Below are 23,515 nucleotides of genomic sequence, written 5' to 3'. Positions count from 1 at the left end.
CAAATGGCAATAAAAAAAACACACAAAACATCATTTCCATTAAAAAAAGAAGAAAGTGATTTTTTCAACTAATATTTTTAACTTATTTAAATTCAATTAGTTAACATACAGTATATCATTAATTTCAGACGTAGAGTTCAGTTATTCATCCATTGTATGTAATACCCAGTGTTCACTACATCACGTGCCCTCTGTAATGCCCATCATCCAATTACTATATGCCCCTACCCACCTAGAGGAAAGTAATTTAATTTTAATATTTAATGTATTTTACTTGCTTTTGCTTGTTAGCTGACATTGGCTTAGTGGCTCACGGTAGAGTTTCATCTATACTAAATCCATCAGCTATTCTGATAGAATTAGGCAATCACTTCCCAAGATGTGGAATTTTACAAATCTTGGCATTCTACACATTATTTTAGATACATTTTTCTACAGTAAATTTATTTTTTGCTTGCTCTCCTACTGTAATGACAAATCAGTGTTTTATTTAAGATTGTCTGTATCTAGGTCAAAAGTATTTTATGAGAATGTTTGTTTATAATACTTCATACCTAAAACCAAAAATATGAGTCTTTATAGGTGATTATCCAGGAGGAGAAAAGCCCAATAACTTTTGCAAGAGGTCAGTCGTAATAGTACAAATGTTAAGTACAGTCAACAGGGAGTATTTATCTATGATAATTTTCATTTTATATCTATTATGCATATGGATGGCAAAATTCCATTTCCCTTATTCTACCTGATTTAGAAATAATCCTATAAGGCCTATCTTTTATAAAGTAGTTTTTTTTTAATAAAACAAATGAATAAACAAACTGGAAGCTAAATCAGATCTATAAATAGAACTGATGTTTGCCAGAGGGAAGGGGTGTTAGGGGATGGACAAAATGGGGAGGAGAGTAGGGGATACAGGCTTCCAGTCATGGAATGAATAAGTCAGGGTAATAAATGGCACAGAAGAGAGAATATAGTCAATGATATTGCAAAAGCATTGCATGGTGACAGATGGTAGCTACACTTGTGGTGAGCACAGCATAATATGTAGAGTTGTTGAATTACTATTTTGTATACCTGAAACTAATGAAACATTGTTTGTCAACTATACTAAAAATATTTAAGTTTTTTTAAGTTTTTTGATAGCAATTTTAAGTAATTTCAGACATTTAAAAATATACCTCAGAAAGATACAGTTAATGAATACATTTTAATGAAGAATTAATACTAGAACAATTGACTGACTTATTCAGTGGCTTACTTCTGTATTCAGTTGCATTTATTTGCTTCCTTCCTGTGTGTAGAGGTGGGAGGCCGAGAAGATGAGGTTGAATGAAGCAGCATGTATATTTTAAAGATTTGCCAATCTCCACAATTAGGTGGGTGCTATTATGTTTCAAGAATAGGCAATAAATTTAAAGATACCCAGTGAAATCTCCCCTGTGCTGAATTATTTCCAAATGACTTTCTGAATCCAAAATTGATTGGCGTGGTAACTTTTTATTCCAAAATTTATCAGTGTGATAATAAAACACCCAAAATATATTTCTTATTTGTGTCTATTATGTTGAATAAAGAAACATGAGAGATATTTCAAAATTGAAGGACTTGCTTTGCTAAGATTTATAACCTATGGTGGATATAAAATGAAGATGCTGTACTTTATTGGAAAAACATTTTATGATAGCAATTCTAGATTTTTTAAAAATACATCAAAAATAGTCGCAAATTCAACTATCATCTTTTTATACTGCTTTGGCTGCTGTTCTGAGGTATATCATAGTTATTACAGCAAGAGTCTGGTTTAAATTACAGAGCCATATCTGAATGAATTCCTCAACAGTTAATGTCTAAAAAGCAGCCATATTTGCACATACTGGGCTCTTTCTAAACCTGTGCATCACAACATTTTAAAATTTTGCTCTTTCTGTCTCTCACTCCCTACAAGATAAAGGAATTCTGGTGAGAAAAATGGTGTAGCTCCGGATTAATATGGAAATTTTAGCAAGGTAGCTGGTGTATTCTTCCAGAAACATTAATGTTATATGCAGAGTTTGTAAACAACTGTTTTTTTTTCTTTTTTATGCTCTTGGTCAGCCCAATCAAGGATAGAATGCTGAGACCAACGTCTAGCTGACTGCTTATTATTTACCACTCTCGTAATTGTTCAAAATTCACTCTTTCCAAACCACTTATAATTTTTTTAAGATTTTTTGTTTATTTATTCACGAGAGACACACAGAGAGACAAAGGCAGAGACACAGGCAGAGGGAGAAGCAGGCTCCATGCAGGGAGCCCGACGTGGGACTCAATCTCAGGTCTCCAGGATCACACCCTGGGCTGAAGGCAGGCGCTAAACCGCTGAGTCACCCAGGCTGCCCAAAAACACTTATAATTTTATATTTTTAATCTTCTATGCCTTTTATAAATCATATTTTGTCTTTGTTTTTATGAAAATGGTCTGTATATATTAGTTTCCCTTTTATAATCCCTGGTTATAGGATTAACACCAGTTTATCGCTGGTGATGCCTGAAGCCATGGTACTCATCTTAGCCAAACTTGATTGAAATGAACTAACCAACAGTTAATACAATCCTATACGTACAAAGGTCTGAGATGGGTCATAGAGCAGACTGAACCAGCTTGTCAACAGTTTATAGAAAAGGTACAGGTTCACATGGGTTTTACATGGTTTTCATTATGGTCTCTTGGTTTCCTTTATTGAGTATCATCATGCAGCCTGAAATTAGGGGTGTTACCATAGGAGTCTAAAAGGTATTAGACATGTTTCTTGGTGGCTGGAGGACAGAACATATTCTGTGTAATTGAGAACAGGTCTTGGTAACCCAGCAGGAAGTCTTAGACTTCTCAGATATTTCTCTTGCTGTATCACATTCTTCTTCTCTTTTTTAATTTTTAGTGTGATTGATATACAATGTTGTTGTTAGTTTCAGGTGTACAACATAGTAATTTAATATTTGTATATGTTATGCTATGCTTGCCACAAGTGTAGCCACCATCTGTCATCTATACAATGTTGTTAAAATATCTACTGTATTCCCTGTGTTGGACCTTTTATTCTCTTGACTTATTCACTCCATAGCTGAAAACTATCTCCCACTCCTTTCACCTATTTTGCCCATCCCTCCCACTCCCTTCCCTCTGGCAACCATCAGTTTTTTTCTTTGTAATTATAGGTCTTTTTCTTTATTAAAGCCTTATATGAATATACTCTGTGGAGTCTCATGAGTCTTTCAATGTTCAAATGTTATCTGTATAATCATTGTCCCTTGTATATAAGTAAAATTTGCAGGATAATTACCTATATGTCTTTGAGCTATTCTTTGGCTTAACAAATAACTATTTTTCTGAACTGTGCTGATTACAAATCTAATTGTTTGTGTGTGTGTGTGTGTGTGTGTGTGTGTGTGTGATATAAATCCCTCAGAAATACCTGAGGACAAAACCTGTTAAAGAAGATTTTCTATTCTGCAGAGGATGTTAACATCTATTGTAGTTGTCACCTTTGTATCAAGAGGTTTTAAGAAAGGATTGGAAGATTTGTAAGGATCATATTATAAAATAGCTGAAAGATGAGGGCGGTGTCTTTGTTATAGAACATCTAAATCCTCATCACAAGTATTTTATATTGCCAGTTTATGGTAAAGATTTTCATGGTATCAATACATTTCTGTTCTTTGTGTCTTGTGAGATTGTGAAAGAACATGATAACTATATATCACATGGTTTGCTACAACCCAGATCAACAATGACATAGTCACAGTGTACTCCCAATTATGTGTTACCTTGGTTCAGATAACATGTTTATTATCTAAAGCAACAACTGTTGTTGCCTTTCAGAGACATGAATGAGTATGTGCTTATTTACAATAGCCCTCTATAGCTACAAGAACACATGCCTGTTTTATATGTCACAAGCCTATGGCATAACAAAATGGTATTTGAAGAATACTATGGGCTTAAGAAATGCTGGTATATTGAGCTGCTAGTGGTAGAAAGTACATCTTTATTCATTCATATGCCAATAGACATCTGGGCTCTTTTCATATTTTGGCTATTGCTAGTATTGTGGGATACTGCTGCTGTACACATTGGGGTGCATATTCTCCTTCGAATCACTATGTTTATATCCTTTGGATAAATACCTAGTAGTGCACTTGCTGGGCCATAGGGTAGCTCTATTTTTAACTTTTTGAGGAATTCCATGGTGTTTTCTAGAGTGGCTGCACCAGTTTGCAGTCCCACCAGTAGTGTAAGAGGGCTCCCCTTTCTCTCCATCCTCGTCAACACCTGTTGTTTCCTGAGTTGTTCATTTTAGGCATTCTGACTGGTGTGAGGTGGTATCTTTTTGAGGTTTTGATTTGTATTTCCCTGATGCTGAGTGATGTTGAGCAGTTTTTCATGTGTCTGTTGGCCATTTGTATGTCTTTGGAGAAATGACTTTTTTCCATTGGGTATTCTTTCCTTCTTTGTCAAAGATGAGTTGACCACAGAGTTAAGGGGCCATTTCTGGGTTCTCTATTCTAATAACTTTTCTGCACTCCCATAGCACATTATTCATGATTCTGGATAATTATAATTGATAAAATTTGTTGGATATTTACTATTTATTAAGCACAAAAGTATTATCTTTAAATTTAAATATATTATTGAATACATAAGTTTATTATATATTAAGTGGTAGTGCTACCACTTTAATCAAGTTTTATCTGATTTTTAAGAACCTGATACTCCATCCCTAAGTAACAATTCTTATTAAGAATTATTTTGAAAATTGAATGTCTTGATTCTCTCAGTAGACTGAAATAAACTAAAATCCTAGAGCAGAAGCCTATCTATTACAGTTGACGACTAGTTGCTAAGCTATTGCCTGGCAGATAGCTTATGCTTGATAATTAATAAATGAATGAAAGAATTATATAATTGATTTCAGCACTTCCAGAAAATTGAGTATTTAATTTGTAAGAGTTCATTTCAAAAAGGGGTTACTCATGGAAGCTTTAATTCTAACACTGAGTATACACATTATCTTCATGTTTTTTCCAAGATATAAAATTCCAATGATATAAAAAGTGAAAGGCATTATCTTAGATAATCAATTTCTGACCACAAAGGATTTTTTAAATTGCTATTGAAATTATTAATTATTTCAGCCACTAAACTGGAAGATTAGACAGGCAAGGAGGCAGAGAAGCTGGACAGTATATGTTTTGCAATATAAAATTGAGGTCTTAACCATTTATGGTATTGACACTTTTCAAAGGAAAAAAACAAAAACAGTTTCAAAAGCCTGTGTATATTCCAATTTGTGAAATTCCCTTCTACTCAACTAAATTTATCCTGAACTTTCAAATCTTCAAATGGAATTTCTTCCTGTGCTCAGCTGTCGAGAAATTTGCAGTATGGCATTATACAGCTGTCAAATTCCACCCACGGGACCTGATTTGGCAGTTTACACAAGCAAAACTTCTACTGACACTAGGGACAGTTACCATTTTTAGAATTTGTTGGGAATGAAGAAAAAGAATTGCTTCATTTGGAAGAAGCTTCTTAGAAATTATTTTATACATAAAAAGAGAAAATATAAAAAGAATCAAGCTTTTCAAAATATATTTTAAAAAATAAAACTAAGCACATATTTTAATAGCAAAAATTCATGAACATATTAAATATGTTTTCATATTATGTCTTATTGTCCAGGCAAAAATCAATACTAAGTTTCTTATAATATGCCTTAATATCTACGATATAGAGAGGGAATTGGCAAAATTAAGAATCAAATAAGACAAAAGTGAGTGAACGAACTCAATGAATTAAATGTGTCATGATACAAAACATGAATCAAAGTAATCACTTTTTAAAATACATTCAGGAGGAAGAGTTAAAGAAATGGAAGGCTAGAAAGCTATTGTAAGATTTTGAAAGGGAAATGGTCAATCTGCAAGCTTATACGGATGTCTCTACCCAAAAGTATAACCAATATCTTTACATTTGAAATAACATAAAGCAAGATTAAGAGGCTAAATGTTGAAAATTGGGAAGAGAAGTGTTTAAGATGAAGTCTTACCAGATAAAGTCTCAATTCTGAAAGCAAAGTGGAGTGATTTTATCACACAACATTAAGGTTACAATGTTGGACTGCTTGGAATTAGTTGTAGGAAAGTCAGGAGTGTTATGATTCTTCTCCCAATTCCTCTGTCTTGGGAAAGTAGTAGATTTGGCCCAAAACTGAAACTGAGCATATCATATCTAAAGGTACTAAACAATATATTGTGCAGGTTGCCCAGAGTGAAGACAGACTGGCTGACATGGCACACTTCCTTTCATACCATAAAGGAATGGTAGAGAGGGTCAGAAGCCCTTCTTGCTCTTTGCCAGTACTCCATTCATGGAGCGCTCCAGTGTAGACATTCCATCTACATCCCTAGAGCCAATGGGTTCTTTTTCTCCCAATGAAATATACTTAAACTATCTATAGCAACTAATAGTCATGTCCTTAGAAATGAAACATAAATCCAAGAACTGTCAGACATTTAAGGGCAATCAGCAGCAAAAAGCAAAGGCTCAAGAGTAAACACATGAAACTGTATTGGAACCCACTAGTCCCCACTTTGCCAATTTCCTTTGCGATGTATACACTGGACTTGTGCATTTCCAGGTTGCAACGCCTCCAGCCCTGAGCTGGATCCCAACTCTTGGATGAACTCAGAGATTTTGCTCTTGAAAGTATCTCCTCTCCCTAATGAATCATTATTTTCCCCCTCAGTTACATTAATACTTTATATGCTATGCTTTATTGTAAAACAAAACAGAGACTTCTCTGGATTTTTTTTATCTTGCATCTTGTGAGCAAGTACTAAGTTCCAATGTAAAATCAAACGTCACAAAAGGTTTCCTATTTTCTGGACCTCCAGCCCAATCAGACTTTCAGTTGTCCAGGGTCACCAGTTAGGATATGCATTACCAGACCCTAAAGCCAATTAGGATTTGGAAACTGGGAACCATCTAACCAAGCAGCAGACACCAAGCATTTGCCTGAAGAGAGTAGAGGCAAGTGGTTGAGTAAATCATGCCCTGTTCAATCTGGCACTGTCTACACAGCTTTCTGGTGGTTGCAGGGGCAGCAGCAGCCCTGATTTCCTCCAAGAGAACTAATTCCTCAGTCAATCACTATAGCTAGATCATAAAAGGAGAGCTGTCACTTCTGGGAGGAAGAAACTTATTTGACACCCACACCGTAGTGTGTTTACTATTTAACAAGCAGAAATATATCTATTCGAGTAGATCATATATGACAACAAGGATGTCATCGACAAAGATGTGATCACCAAAATGCAGCAGATGGCTTTTCTGAAAATGTCTGAGACTGCGACATCTGAAAAAGGATATGATTATTTTCTAGAAGAGTAAGTTTTCAGCTCACAAAGCAGAAAATGAGAAAAAATAAATAAAACTTGAATGATATCAGTTAAAACAGCAAGTAATGGATGAAGTGATCAAAGTCCAAATAGATGAAAAATTAAACTTCAGTCTATGGAAGAGCAGAATTAAAAAATATTGTATCCACTGAATAAAAGTAATGTGAAATGAGGACAAAAAAGTGGTAGTAGCATTGCATACCCAGCAAGATGGGCCTCTCACCCAGATGCACAGGGGGGATGCACTGAGGGTGCTGGCTTTCAGGCCTCATAAGAACCATGCAAACTTTATAATATTAAATATTTATTGGCATCTGTATTTATATACAGACGCTGACAGCTCTAGATGGAAGTAAATGAAGATTTGTCTTGAAATCTCACAGCTCTAGAAGTAGCATCAGAGTATATGAAGAACAGCTGGGGAAAAAATGCAGTCAGATGGATTGAGCAAGAACAGTGCAGGGATAGCAAGAAGTAATCTCATATATACTTACCTGCCAACTGATGAGGGCTAAATCGCATGGCCTTCTTTTCCTAGGTTAAGATGCAAAGAAATTGAGCCACCAGTTAGGTGGCAGGCCACCCCCACAGGCTAAAGCTGACAAGTACAATGTTACTTCCAATGCAAAGTTAAAAAGTCAATCTATATGAAACAATCCATTAATTAATCAGTTTTTGAGTAAACATTTGAAGAAGGAGTATAAGGATAGTGCTTATAACAACCAATGATTTTGAACACTCCCTCTTATTTCAGTAAAAATCTTAACTTAAAAATAACATGCAAAGAGAAGTCAAAGTGAAGAATAACTCAACAAAATAAGTATTAACTACATCATAAGTAAGCTGCTGATAATGATAAAAACAAAAACAATGCAGAATAGAGCAGAAAACAATGACTTATCACGTTACACTTCCTGCTTCTGTGATGAAATGAAATATATTCCTGTGAAAAATTCATCATTCCTATACAAAGAAGATATAATTAGTTGTACCCTGCCTTTTTTGTAAATGTCATTGGTATAAAGAGGCTATTTTTCCTCTGGTTCACAAAACAGAAGATCCAAAGCAACCCTGTAAAACAGAAAGTAAGGAAACATGGAGGCAACAAAGAATTTTGGCAAGAAAGGAAAACTGGAAGGTAAAGCTGAAACACACAGTCATAATCACAGGCTATTAGAGCTGGAATGGCCCTTAGAGATAGAGATAATCTTGTCCAAAGCACTCAATGTTTTTGTTATATCTAAAGAGCTGAAGTGATTTTCAAGGTTGCACAATTCCTAAGTGAAAGAAAGAGAACCAGAATCCTTATCTCTTGATTCCCAACCCTGTGCCCTGGTCTCAGATGACTGAAGATCCAAATTGCTCCACTTTTTCTGGGAAGTTTATAGAAAATTGGAACACATATCTAACTCACATCCAAAGTACATGATCCAGTGAGTTCCTGCAGATTAGGTACATTATCTATTTCAATCTGATATTCTCTGTGTTTGTAATAGAGTTGCAGAAAGCAGGCCAGACTCATATTCTAAGGGCCAGTCTTCAGAGTTTTTACAGGTAAGGCTATGAATATGTTTATTTTTAAATAGAATTTAAAGATTAACAGTGATGTACTGTCAGCATATGCACAATGTATAAGAGATTTTCTTAGGCTTCCCAAATATCCATTCTCTCTTCCTACCTTTCCTTCACTTCAGTTTTTACCAGGGCACATTGCCTTTGAGCTGGTGATGCACCTTCTAGCCTCCCTTGCAGTTGCATGTAACAATATGATTAAATTCAATCCAATCAAACTGAGCAAGAGTACGGAGTACAAGTTCTACGTCACATCCTTAAAAATACAGTTAATTGCCTCACTCCCTCCTTCTCCTTCTTGTTCTCTGAAAAAAATGGACACCACTGAAACATCCCCTTTGATTGAAGAGAGGACAAGACATATATTAAGAATGGCAGATAGGGGTGCCTGGATGGCTCAGTAGTTTAAGTGTTGGACTCTTAGCTTTGGCTCAGGTCATGATCTCCAGGTCATGAGATTGAGCCCCACGTTGGGCTCTGTGTTCAGTGGGGAGTCTTCTTGAGATTCTTTTTCCCTCTCCCTTTCTTCCCCTTCCCTTGTTCACACTTGCTCTTTCTCAAATAAGTAAGTAAAATCTTTTTCAAAAATAATGGCAGATATTCTTTTTTTCAAGATTTATTTATTTGAGAGAGAAAGAGAGAAAGAAAGAAAGAAAGGAAAGAAAGAAAGAAAGAAAGAAAGAAAGAAAGAAAGAAAGAAAGAAGAAAGAAGAAAGAAGAAAGAAGAAAGAAGAAAGAAGAAAGAAAGAAAGAAGAAAGGAAGGAAGGAAGGAAGGAAGAAAGAAAGAGCGAGCCTATGGGGGGTTGTGGGAGAGGAGCAGAGGGAGAGAGAGAATCTCAAGCAGACTCCCCACTGAGCACAGAGCCCCGCATGGGGCTCAATCTCACCACCCTAAGGTCATGACCTGAGCCAAAATCAATAGTATGAGGCCCAACAGACTGAGCCACCCAGACACCCCAAGAATGGGAGATACTCTTATAAGCTTAGGCCAATATGAATAACAGGGAATTATGAGTATTTTTAAGTTCCCTTGTCAACCAAGAAGGTGTATAGATTCAACATTTAATTTTAAACATGGATAGACATACTTTTAGATAAACATCATAAATCCATATATATATATATATATATATATATATATATATATAATCTAAGTGTGATAAAGAATATTTTAAAAAGGATCTAAGCCACAGATTTGTATAAAAAGGTAATTCCATGAATCTGTGAGGAGTTCTAATAGAAAAGTCAGGGCCACTTCACTGACAAGAACAAATCTAAATGTTTTGAGGAGTGACCTCAATACTGAAATTAGAAGCATTCAAGAAATGTCGATTAAGGGATTCCTTAGTTCAGGCACTCAGCGAATGTCCTCACTGGGATCGATTTTTTTAGTTCATGGAACTCAGAAAAGATGTTGCTGCTTCAAAAGACTCTAAGGATCCAATAAATTCATTCTTTTGGGATCGTTCAACTGAACACAGTCAAAGGTATTTTGCAGTTTTTCCTTGTTTCACCTGTGGGAATATTGCTTCTAAGTTTAGATAATGATGTTGTCACATGGAGAACTTAGAATGGCATCAATAAAAATCTGCTAACGCTTATTTTTAGAAGGAAAGGGAATGATTTATAAGTTTCTTCCTACTTTTGAGTCATGTCATGAATCACTGTGTATGCCAGATCTGTTCTGTTTCACTTCATGCCTCTTTCTTCCATAATCACGCCCACAGACAGCAGCTGAGTAGAAGATGTGAATCCATATCTCTATATTAAATTATAGTCAAACATTTAAAAAAATTTGCATGCCAGATTATCTAGATGAGATCAGTGACTTTTCATATTATAAATTATGAGGAATTATTAATATCTGCAACAGTAGCTTAGATTGATTTTAAAATGTGCTGTTGAATGTTTGTTAAAATATATGGAAGAGAAAGCATAACTGAGATATACTGTAAAAGAGAGAGAGAGAAAGGGTCTCTCAGTTAGATTGATTCTGATAGAGTCTTTGAACCACTAGGTTCTTTTTAAAATGTAAAGGATAACAGTGCTTGTATTTTTTCTCTTTTCCTTTTTTTTTCTTTTCTTTCTTTTCTCTTTTTTTACTGCAATGGTACTGAGAATGTGTGTTTACTAAAAATGATGCAAATTCTGTGCAGAAAAATATAAAATTTATACATGAAATCTTGTAATTTTTTAGAATTCTTGTAGAATTAAAAGTAGCGATCTTCCAGAATTTTTGTTATAATTAAATGGATTAAGTTATGTCAAGATTTTACCTGTGCACGGACCACTGTACATTTTATTCTCAATTGTATGTGGTATTATTACTCTTATTAACAGAATTATTACATGATATTATTCAATTTGATCAGTTCTAAGAAAAGGATGCACATGTTCCTCAATGTCTGTAAAATGTCTCATTGATTTGACTAAATCATTTTCCCACTTGTTTAAGGCTTATGTTTGAGGTTCTGTGAAGTACAAAGGCCTGCCTAAGCCATTTCTTCAACTGCAGTGGACTCCCCATCTCACATTTAAGAGGAGAGTTGGTTACATATACTGACTCTTCTCCTGTTTATTCTCTTTACTCCTTCAGAACCATTGTCTATCTAGTCTCTGCCTTTCTCTGCTTTCGTTATTTTCTAGGAGGCCGATCTCTGAGGACTGTATCAGCAATGTTCCCTTCCCATTTACCTTTTGGCTAAAGTTAATCAAAGGGAATTACCATCAAGAGAGTGGAGAAAGGGAGAAGAGAGAAGTCATGCTATTTATTCCTCAACTCTGCCCATTCCAGAATACCTTATTTTTGGAATGTTTGGATTATCTCATAGTTGGTCATATATTCTGTGGCAGCCAACCAGTTCAGAGACAGAGATACCCTTGAGGGGCAGGCCACATCACCTTGAGAATGCAGTCCGTAATGCAAATACTAAATGTACATTCTATTTCTTCCTTTTAGTTTAAGCTCACCCCCTAAATGGAGTGTTGGCCCACCTGAGCCACCTTGGTCTTGTCTGCTACCCTGGTGAGTCCTTTCCATGCTCCCTGAGCACCTGAGCTGCCTCAGATTCCATTTGTTCCTCTCCTTCCTGGAAGGTTTCTTTTTAAATTTTATTTTAATCCCAAACATCTCAATGTTTTGCAGTGTCTAGGGGTTTGAGCCCCTTGTTTTTCGTTCTACTTCTTTTTTTCTCTCCTTTCCTCTTCATGGAGTGATTATGTTGACAATAATGTATAATGCGCATTCTCTTCACTGGTTTATCTGCAGAAATTTCTCTGGGCTTTTTTTTTTCGGTGTATGATTCAACACTGCATTAAAGGGGGATGTTCCATTGAATAAAAGAGCAGTGTGGTAAAAAAAAAAAAAAAGCAGTATTGAAGTGACTCTTTACGCTGGAAAGGAAAATACTCAGACCTTCTGCCTCTGAACTGACCTTCCTGTTTCCTAGGGAACCAAAAGGCTACTATGGTCTTCTGGTTAAGAGTGGTTAGTAAACTCAGATGAAAGATGTCTCAGTATATCTCACAAATAGTTTTGTGGGACTGGAGAAGTCAGCTATAGTTATTTTCTCATTCCAAAATGTATAATGATATATACTTATCAACTGAGTGAAATCTCACAAGAATAGTCAAGGCTAATTTTGTAGGCAGGGCCAGGTAAAACTGCCTCTCATCTCTCACCAAAATAATAACCAAACACATCACTATATATTTGAGAAGATTATAGATGTTAGTGCTATTACTAAAAATCTGAATGATGCTAGGGAAATAATTCCCATCATATCCTTATTTAATTTGCTTGTTTGATCATTCGAAAATCAGTTGGGTCTTGGATAATAACTGTGGGTTATCATAAGCTTATTCAGGTAGTGACACTAAACACAGCTGTGATTCCAGATGTAGCGTATAACTATGGCAAAGCAACACATCCGCTGTTTTGTAGCCATCGAACCAGCAAAAGCTTTCAATTCAAGAACTGAAGGGACAAATCTTCCAACTGTTAAACTATTAGAATCTTGATTACAAGGAGACAAATGGAAGTGAGTAGGACTATACTCAGGCCTACAGGCATTCTCTGGCTGCCTCTTGTTATTCTTGTCCCAATAAAGCACACCAAGTAAAAATTCCCAATACATCAAAGGGCTGGATGAGGTAAGAGGACATGGAATGCTGGTATCAGGTCTGTGTAGTATCATCTTACACTTTAAAACAAAGTACAGAAGTGAAGGCTGTAACAATAATTATTTAATTATTTAATATCTACTGCTCTTTCCTGCTATCTTATATGAAATTTCCTGGTGATAATTGAATTAAAATCCCCCTATAAAGAGAGGCTGATGAGATTTTTATATTTTCTATGGTTTTGTTGACTTGATTCTTTTCTATCTATATAAACGATAAGCACTGATTTTTTTTCTTCCAATTCATATTCCTCTACCTTCTTACCTGTTCTGTACCCTGGGAAGTTCTCTATAAACTTTATCATTCAGACTCCTTTTTCCTTCTGATATATGGTTGACTTTGACCAATGGGAGGCACAAGAATGAGAGATGGAGGTAGCAATATCTTCCCACCTGCATCCTTCTACCAATGTCCATGCCTACCATTGAGTAGCTCCTCTCTCTTATTCTGGATATTGTTACCATCCAAGTTGAAGTATCAGGAGGACTACTGTTAACAGTATTTGGATATTTCTGATCCTAGATACCTCAGTATTACTGTTGGTTCTCTTATCCTTGTACAACAGATCAACCTTGACTGTCAGGTCAACCTTGACTGACTGTATACAGATACATTGCTTGGGTAGTAGAAAACAGCATTTCATTTAGAGGCTATAGATTGTAATGAATTCTAAGAAGTGTCAGATAAAACAGTGTATCAAACATGGAAATGGTATTTTTGGAGAGGTACTAAAAAACTTATGAAATGGTTGTCATTCTCAAATCTAAGAAAACATGAGAAGTGAATATAAAACTAATCTAAAGTTTGCCAATATCATTGCCAGTGTAACTCTAATTACTTGAAAAAAAAACCTCAACAGGAAAATTTTAGGATACAGTTTGTGAAATAAATTATTAAATAGAAAAAAATAGTAACTAAAGAAAATAAGAGGAAAGCCTAATTTCTAATAGGTTATAAAGGCTTTATATGAATTTTTAATAAATTTAGGTGATGCACTATTAATCCAGTATCTTTAAAAACAATGGAGGTGCCTGGGTGGCTCAGTCAGTTAAGCATCTGCCTTTGACTCAGGTCATGATCCTAGGCCCCTGGGTCCTGGAGTCCTGGGATCAAGCTCTGCATCAGGCTCCCTACTCAGTGGGGAGTTACTTCTCCCTCACCTTCTGCCCCTTCCCTCTGTTCATGTATTCTCTCTCTCTCTCTTTTGCTCTCTCTCTCTCTCTCTCTCATTCTTGCTCTCTCTCTTGAATAAATAAATAAAACATTAAAAAACTCTAATTCTCCCTGATAAATATATCATAAAACTGACTACTACTATTCATATCTATATGACAACTTCATGATTTGGAAAATAAAGCAGACACTTGATTTTCTTCTTTACCCTCATCAAAGATATTACTTCTGTCATTTTATTTTTATTTTTCTGATACCTAAGTGTAGCTAAACTAATATGACAATGTCCCCTTTCTACAAGAGTCTATAGAACAATTGTGCTGAAACTTTCATGTGCATGTAGTCACTTGAGGGAGCTAGTTAGTCCTAGGTGCTACTCCTGGGCTGCACCCAGGAGAGTCTAATATAATGGATCCTAATAGGCCCCCCAAAAATTTGCCTTATAAAAATTATGTGATTTCAGACCACAGAAGTCCTATACAGGTAAGTACAAAAGTCCTATCCCATTCAACAGTAACATTTACTTGGCTTATCAATCACCTGCATATAGTAAAATGGTTATTATAAATAAGTAATTGTTGTGTCAACAGTTAAGCAACAATAGAAATTAAGAAGGCAAACTAACAAAAAATCTAGGGAGACAACAATAGGTCAACATTTAGTTATTTGTCTTTTCTTTCTAATTTTTTTCTTTCTAATTTTGTGAAAAGGATACATACTATGTGTATGTACAAATATATCTATATAATTGAATTTTCACAATGGGATTGAAAGAAGAAAGTTTCCACCTGCAGAATACTGGTAACAAAATGACTAATGAAATTATTCTGAAAAATGCTGTATATTTCTACAGAGTTGTTTCTTTCCAATATTGTCAGAAACCCTACAGTTTGTAGTTTGATTTTGTATATTTTGTGCACTCATAGGCTATCAGGAACAGTGAGAAAGCAATCTTCTCAAAAGGTTTTATCATATAGTCACTTGATTCCTGCCATAGAATATGGAAGAGACAGGCCTAATTGCTTAGCCTGGGCAACAGCTGGCAAAGATGTAAAGCAAAACACAGAAGTTTGAAAATTCCCATCTTTGAACATACAGGATAGGGGAAAGAGGGAATGATTCACTGAGATAAATTAAGAAAATAATTGTTGAGAGATAGACTCTGTTAATCTGTAAGAACGCATAGAAATTAAAAATGAACATGAAGGATATACCTTCCAGGGGGAAGCAAATTGTACAAACAACACAAAGCCAGGTAGAAATAAAAAAGATATAGGAAACACTTCTAAAGAATATACATTAGATTACTTTTCATTCTCTTTCCAATTATCTCAATTAAAGAGAAAATAAAGAACATAATCAGCCTATGAATTACAGAGACAATATAGCCTCATTATGCGTTTTATTATGTATTTATATTTCTATGACAAACTTCCCTCAAACTCAGAGTCTTCAAACTATGAGATATATTTCTCATTATTCTGTGGGTCAAGAATTCATGCAGTCACTACATGACTTGTCTTGCCCGTGCATGAGGCTGAATTCAACTTGGAACATGCCTGGAACATGGTATCCAGGAAGGACTCATGCATTTGACCAGCAGTTGAAGCTGACTATGAGCCTTGATTCTCTGGTCTCTCTTCTCTAGCAGTATAGATGGTCATCAAGTAGAAGCAACCAGACCTCATACCACCTAGTCAAAGAATAGAAACAGTGTCACTCTGAGTTCAATCCAGATAAAAGAAAATAAGAAACTAAATCCTTTTCTTGATGGGACGCAGAGCATGTAAACACAAGGAAGTGAATAATTTTTAGCAGCTAACTTTGGAGAATATCCATCACAGTACATTTGAAGTTCTGTGCCATATATCAACTATATGTTTTTTTCCACAAGGTTTGAAATAATGTATATCTAAATTTCATTAGAAAATGTATCTGTAATTGCATAAACAAAAAATTGACAACCAAATAATTGGAAGGTGCATATATACATTACTGCCATATGAAGAGTCAGCTTCAGCTACAAAACATAACATAGTAACCAAACTATGTAAATTTCATTTGAAACAGATTGTTGTTTATATGAATGAGAATTTTTGCCATAATTTTAGTGAATACTTTTATTTTAATATTACTCCTTTGTAATTTAGATGTGATAATACACTATAAAAAATAAAATGACCACCATTATATGAGAAAATCTATGACAAAATAGATAATTTTAGTAAAATAAGTTAAAATGTTAATAAATTAACAAAAATAATCTGCAAAGGATTGAGATTTTAGGAGTTCTAGAGATCCCTTTCCCACCTCCCTACACATATTTTTGTTATTCCTGTAGGAAAACTTGAATTGAATTAGAAACTAACCCATGTTCCTATGATACAAATGAGGTATAACAGTAAGAAAAATTTGGATTCTCAATCTGGTCAGCTAATATCAACTAGAAGAATATTCCATTTCCAAAATTTCATAAGATAATTTCATTATGCAAGTAAAGTTGAGTGTATAAGAAATCAGTCCCACACTAAGAATACAGCCTTCTGGGATAAATCAGAAAATTAACCAACAATGAATAAATTCCACTTCTTAGGTCGATGCTCTGAGGAAGAATGAGTTACTAATTCAGAAACAGGCACACAATAGAAGGTTGGATCCAGTAGCCAGCTAAACCTTGTGTGTTCGGGTGATGCACTGAGACAGACCTGAGCAGAAAAACTATACACTTTTGATTTTTTTTAATTCTAAAAATAAGAACCTGTACCAGTCAGGGCACAATTTAAGACAATTGTGTTATATCTATTACCATATCTATTGTGAAGTAGAATAGATCCTCTAAAGCAGACTGTAAAAATCACCCTACCATGAAACCAAAGGTACGAGATATGTTAGAGAATGAAAGGAGAAGGTAACATGCCTCTTTTGGTCCATTATACACAAGTAAATCTTCTTTTTTTCTTTATTAAAACATTTTTTATTAGTAAGCAGTTTATACAAATAGTCAAATATCTATTCAAGTTATGCTAAGGAAATTAGATTTTATCTTGATGGCGGTAGGGAGTCGTTGAAAATTATAAGAGGAAAAGTGACAAGATTTAGAGGCTTACTCTAGTAGCAATGTGAAAAAATAATAAAATATTTTGGTAAAAATCTATTGGCAGAAGTTAAGGAGAAACTAGAGAAAAAGAAAGAAATTAGAAAGAAACTAGAAAGTTAAGAAAATCCTAGAAAGGATTGGATGAAGGTGGAGAGGAGATAAAGAAGTAATGAAACCAATCAAGATTATTAATATGATACTGTAGAAAGGATCCAATAATTTATTGAATTAGAAAAGAGAGAAGAGAAGTTGAGTTTGTTAGATGTGAGTGAAAATAGCATTAATCAAGATTCATAATAGAGGAGGAAAACTAGTTTTGGGGAAAATGAACTCACCTTTGGGTGTAATGAATATGCTGAAAGGAAAATAAGATGTTTTGTTAATATCCTTAGCAACAACAACAAATATTACTGTTTTATTTTAAATAAAGTAATGTTGAAATACAGGATTATAATCCTTGCAGTTTCTTTAATGTCTGTTGTGGCAAACAAATTTATTCACATAAACACCTAGTGATTACACACCATGTATTTTCATTGATTTATTTATCCATCATAAGATTGGCATGATTTCACCTGATTATAGGAAATTATTGAGATTCTCTACCTTATTTGTTTCTACAAATCTGGAAAAATAAGTGGGTAATTCTAAGAGATGTTTCTCTGAATATAACTATGAATCTTATTTCTTCCACAAAGTAAAAACTTCTATTGAAAAAATAAATTTACCCACAAATTTGTTCTGAAAGTATTCCACTGAATATGACCTCATTGATTTTGTTTTAAATAACCTTACCAGTATATAAAATGCATAATTATCCTGGCTAGTCAAGAAGAATCTCACAGACTGCCATAAAAAAGAAGTGATAAAAAATAGGGAAGTCAATAAAATTGCCTGACATAGAAATGAAGAGGAAAAATAAGAGGTTTCTGATAAATAGCTAAAACAGTCATGTATATTGCCACTTATTTTTAGTAATTCTTCAATCAAAGACATTCAAAAGGTTTCTTGATTTTCAAGATAAAAACATAATTATAGTAATATTCTTATAATTAAAGGACAATGCAAATGTACTATATTCCTCATATATATTTTATACTTTCTACATGAGAATGTAACTTAATTGAATTACAAGTAATTTGGAATTGTGAGTCATCATTTTGTATGAATCACACTTTGGTAAATTCTACTAGATTTAAATATACATATATATGTATAGCGTCTGTTCTCAGGTGTGCATTTTTTCAATATATTTTATGTACAATTATTCTTCAAAGATTTAACACAGCAATATATTTGGAGATATTATTTAAGAAATGGTTTAATATTGTTTTACACACTGTGGGTAGCTGCTGTAAACAGCAGTGTACAAGGTCCAAGGGTTTTCTCCACAGATGAATGCTTTAGCAAGAAAATGATGCTTTATGTGAGCTCCTAGGATGGGAATAATATACAAAAAACTACTCAGAAAGAGTGACGAAGCTGGCACAGGACAGGTTAGAAAAAGGAGAGTTGAGGTTTATTTCCGTGCAGAAGAAAGGGATACAAAAGCTCAGAGGTGAATAGAAATATGATGTGTTCAAGAAATGAATACAGCTTAGCTAGGGCTTAGAGTGTGAAGAAGAGAGTCAAAATATGAAAGAAAAGAAGCGGAAGGAATCAGAAATTGGAAAACCTGTAAAACAGTAAATTGGTTTGATTTTTGTCAAAAGGGCAATAGAACTTATTCCAAAATTTTTAAGTGGGGGTAAATATTTTCAAATATTTGTAACAGAAAGATAATTCTGACTGAAGTGTAGAAGACACCTGGAAACAAAAAGTTGGAGCTAGAAAGTATTCTTCAGAGACCTTTAGTGGACAGAAAACATAAGTTAGTGGCAGAAGTGGTATAAAGAAAAGTAAATTAATTAAATCAAAAGAAATCAAAATAAAAATTAAGCAGGATCAATAAATAGTGAGTTTTAAAACTGGGAGTTTTTATTCTGTGTTTCTGCCTGTCACAATACAATAAGACCATTTCTTTCATACAGTAGAGTTTCCCATAAGTTAAAAATTACAACAAACTTGGCCTTGAGCCCTATCCTCATCTGAGAAGGAGAGAAACAACTCTCAAGAAAGCCAAGCTATCCATAGTTTTCTCTAATATTGGAACAGATCAATACTTCAATGAAAAAAAATGTACTCTAATCACCAGTTATTACAAGGGAAACCCAAGAAGAAATAATGCAGGCTGAAAGAGTGGGATAATATATTTAAAATGCTCAAAGAAAAAAAGCTGTCAATCAACTATCCTAAATCTAGAAAATAAAAACTTTCCTAGATAAATAAAAATTGAGAGAATTTGTTGGTGGCAAAATTGTCTTATAAGAAATACTAAAGGAAGTTCTATAGGCAGAAAGCAAGTGATCACACTATTGTATATATTCTGAGAGGATTATTGACTATTGATGATTATTGATTACATTTGTCTGAATTCATTAAATTTTACACTTAACATTTATGCTTTTCAGGCATATGCAGATTTACTGCAAAAACTAGATATTAAACAACCAAATAATATGATAGCTATTTTATGGTTGCTATGAAAATTAAATAATTAACTATATATAAAACATTTGGTAGACTAATGAAAGCATAGTAAAGAGGACATATTTTAAATGAAAAAGTAAATAGTTTTATTTACATTTTCAAACGTTGGACTTGAACCTAGAATTAAGTGAAAAAAGATTATTTTCAAATATTATCACAAATGGGAGAGGAAAATTAGCAACCAACACCATAGAAATACAAACAATTATAAGAGAATATTATGAAAAACTAAATGCCAATAAATTGGACAACCTTGGAAGAAATTGGATAAATGCCTGGAAAAATATACATTACCAAAACTGAAATAGGAAGAAATAGAAAACTTGAATAGACTGATAAACAGCAAAGAAAGTTAATCACCAATAAAAAAAAAAAAAAAATCCCCCAGAAAACAGAAGTCTAGGGCCAGATAAATTCTACCAAACATTTAGAGTTAATACCTGTTCTTCTCATACTATTCCAAAAAATAGAAGAAGAAAAATTTCCAAATCATTCTATTAGACCAGCATCACCATGATACTGAAACCAGAAAAATATTCCACAAAAACAAAACAAAAACAAAACAAACAAACAAACAAACAAACAAAAAACTATAGGTCACCTTCCCTAATGAACATGGATGCAGAAATTCTTATAAAATACTAGTAAATTAAATCCAAGATTACACTAAAAGAATCATTCACCATGATCAAGTGGAATTTATTCCTAAGAGGCAAAGGGTGGCTCAATATTGACAAATCAATCAACATATATACTACATTATTAAAAGAAAGGATAAGGATCATACTGATCATTTCAATAGATGAAAAAGTATTTGACAAAGCACAATATCCATCCATGACAAAAACCTTCAACGAAGTAGGTTTAAAGGGAACATTCATCAACATCCTAAAAACCATATTTGAAAAACCCACAACTAACATCATATTCAGTGGGGAAAAACTGAGAGCTTTTCCTCTATGTTCAGGAAAAAGACAGGGATGTCCCCTTTTACCACTGTTATTTGACATAGCACTGGAAGTCCCTAGCCATAACAATAAGACAACAAGAAGAAATAAAAGGCATCCAAATCAGCAAGGAAGAAGTCACCCTTTCACTATTTGCAGACATGATACTTTATGTAGAAAACTCAGAGAGCCACCAAAAAATTCCTAGAATAGATACATAAATACAGTAAAGCCACAGGACACAAAATCAACATACAGAAATCTGTGGCATTTCTATACATCAATAATGAAGCAGCAGAAACAGAAATAAAGGAATCAGTCTCATTTACAATGGCACCAAAAACAATAAGATACCTAGGAATAAACCTAACCACGGAGGTGAGAGACCTATACTCTGAAAACTGTAAAATGCTGATGAAATAAATCAAAGAGGACACAAAGAAATGGAAAGACATTCCATGCTCATGGATCAGAAAAAAACATGTATTGTTAAAATGTCTATAATGCCTAAGGCAATGTACACATTTAATACAATTTCTATCAAAATACCACCAGCATTTTTCACAGGGCTAGAACAAACAATGCTAAAATTTGTAGGGAACCACAAAAGGCTCCAAAGAGCCAAAGAAACCTTGAAAAAGCAAAGCAAAGCTGGAGACATCACAATTCCAGACTTCATGCTATATTACAAAGCTGTAGTCATCATGACAGTATGGTACTGGCACAAAAATAGACACATGGATCAATTGAACAGGAAAGAAAATCCAGAAATGAAGCCAAAACTACAGGTTCCATTAATCTTAGACAAGGAATGAAAGAATATCAACGGGAAAAAAGACAGTCTCTTGAACAAATGGTTTTGGGAAAACTGGACAGCAGCATGCAAAAAATGAAACTTTCACTTTCTTACACCATACAGAAAAAATAGATTAAAAATGGATTAAAGACCTAAATGTAAGACATGAAACCATCAAAATCCTAAAAGAAAATACAGGCAATAACCTCTTTGACCTAAGCTATAGCAATTTCATACTAGATAATGGTCTCATGAGGCAAGGGAAACACGAGCAAAAGTAAACTATTAGGACTACATCAGATAAAAAGCCTCTGCACAGAGTGAAGAAAACAACAAAACTAACAGGCAACCTGTAGAATGAGGGAAGATACTTGTAAATGACATATCCAATAAAGGGTTAGTATCCAAGATCTATAAAAGACTTCTAGAACTCAACACCAAAAAAAAAAAAAAAAAAAACTAATACACAGTTTTAAAAAAATGGGCAGCATATATGAATGGACATTTTTCCAAAAATGATATACGGATGTCCCTCAGACACACAAAAAATGGACAACGTCACTCATCATCGGGGAAATACAAATCTAAACTACAATGAGATATCATCTTACACCTGTCAGAATGGCTAAAATCAAGAACACAGGAAACGGCAGGTGATAGTGATGATGTGGAGAAAGGGGAACTCTCTTCTGCTGGTGGGAATGCAAACTGGTGCGACCACTCTAGAAAACAGTATGGAGGTTCCTCAAAAGGTTAAAAATAGAAATACCTTATGGTCCAGCAATTAGACAGGAATACAAAAATGCTAATTCAAAGGTATACATGCAACCCAGTGTTTATAACAGTATTATCAACAATAGCCAAATTAACGAAATATCCAAATGTCTCTTTACTGATGAATGGGTAAAGAAAAGTAGTATATATAAAATGGACTATTACTCAGCCACAAACAAATACTAGCCATTTGCAACAACAGGGATTGAGCTAGAGAGTACTATGATAAGCAAAATAAATCAGTCAGAGAAAGGCAAATATCCTCTGGTTTCACTCATGTGTGGAATTTAAGGAACAAAACAAAATGAGCAGAGGGGAAAATATTAAAAAAGAGAAAGAGAAAGGCAAACCAAGAAACAGACTCTTAACTACAGTGAACAAACTGATTCCAGAGGGGAGGTGGGTGGGGTGATGGGTGAAAGAGGTGATGGGGATTAAGGAGAACACTTGTGATGAGCACTGGGAGTTGTGTGGAAGTGATGAATCACTAAATTTTACACTTACAATTAATATTATGCTGTATGTTAACTAACTAGAATTTAATAAAAAGTCTTAAAAAAGAATTATTTTCCCTGAAGACAAATGAGTCAGCAAAACCTGTAAAAAAGTAAGAATATCTAGAAATTCAAGTCAAATATATAGACAGCATAATTTTCTTAGGCTGTCTCTATTTTCTATCCCTCTTTGTATTCCATTTCCTAGTCAAGACTAGCCATTGTAGAAATGTTAAATGCAGTATTAATACTTCATTATCCCTAAACAAGTCTATTTTACAATAAAGTAATCATATGAATCCAATTTTAAGCCTTCTTAGCAAATCCACTCTGCAAAACTGTTTAACCACCTTTAAAAGTGTTGTTTTTTGTAGATTAATGTCATCAACACTGTTTTTAAAAATAAAATACATTTTCATATCTACATTTCAGAATGTCTCTGTTGAAAGCAAT

At 34.1% G+C, this 23,515-nt stretch overlaps 2 long non-coding RNA genes across 19 annotated transcripts in view; one reads left to right on the top strand and one right to left on the bottom strand.

The window, feature by feature from the left end:
* The window catches only part of LOC112645914 (uncharacterized), a 313,664-nt gene that overhangs the window by 246,247 nt on the left and 43,902 nt on the right, over window positions 1-23,515 (top strand). The window lies entirely within an intron of this gene.
* LOC112645912 (uncharacterized) overlaps window positions 15,733-23,515 on the bottom strand; it is an 87,927-nt gene continuing 80,144 nt past the window's right edge. For all 4 annotated transcript variants that reach the window (XR_003127319.1, XR_004812056.2, XR_004812057.2 and 1 more), the window contains 2 exons: window positions 17,798-17,817; window positions 15,733-16,058 (listed from right to left, as the gene is read on the bottom strand). This is a non-coding gene — a long non-coding RNA (uncharacterized LOC112645912). The remainder of the gene's footprint in view (window positions 16,059-17,797; window positions 17,818-23,515) is intronic.

Source organism: Canis lupus, chromosome 34, assembly GCF_003254725.2.
Source record: "Canis lupus dingo isolate Sandy chromosome 34, ASM325472v2, whole genome shotgun sequence".
Lineage (NCBI taxonomy): Eukaryota > Metazoa > Chordata > Mammalia > Carnivora > Canidae > Canis > Canis lupus.
The sequence above is the reverse complement of the archived record's forward strand: the minus strand, read 5'-3'. Positions and strand labels throughout refer to the sequence as shown.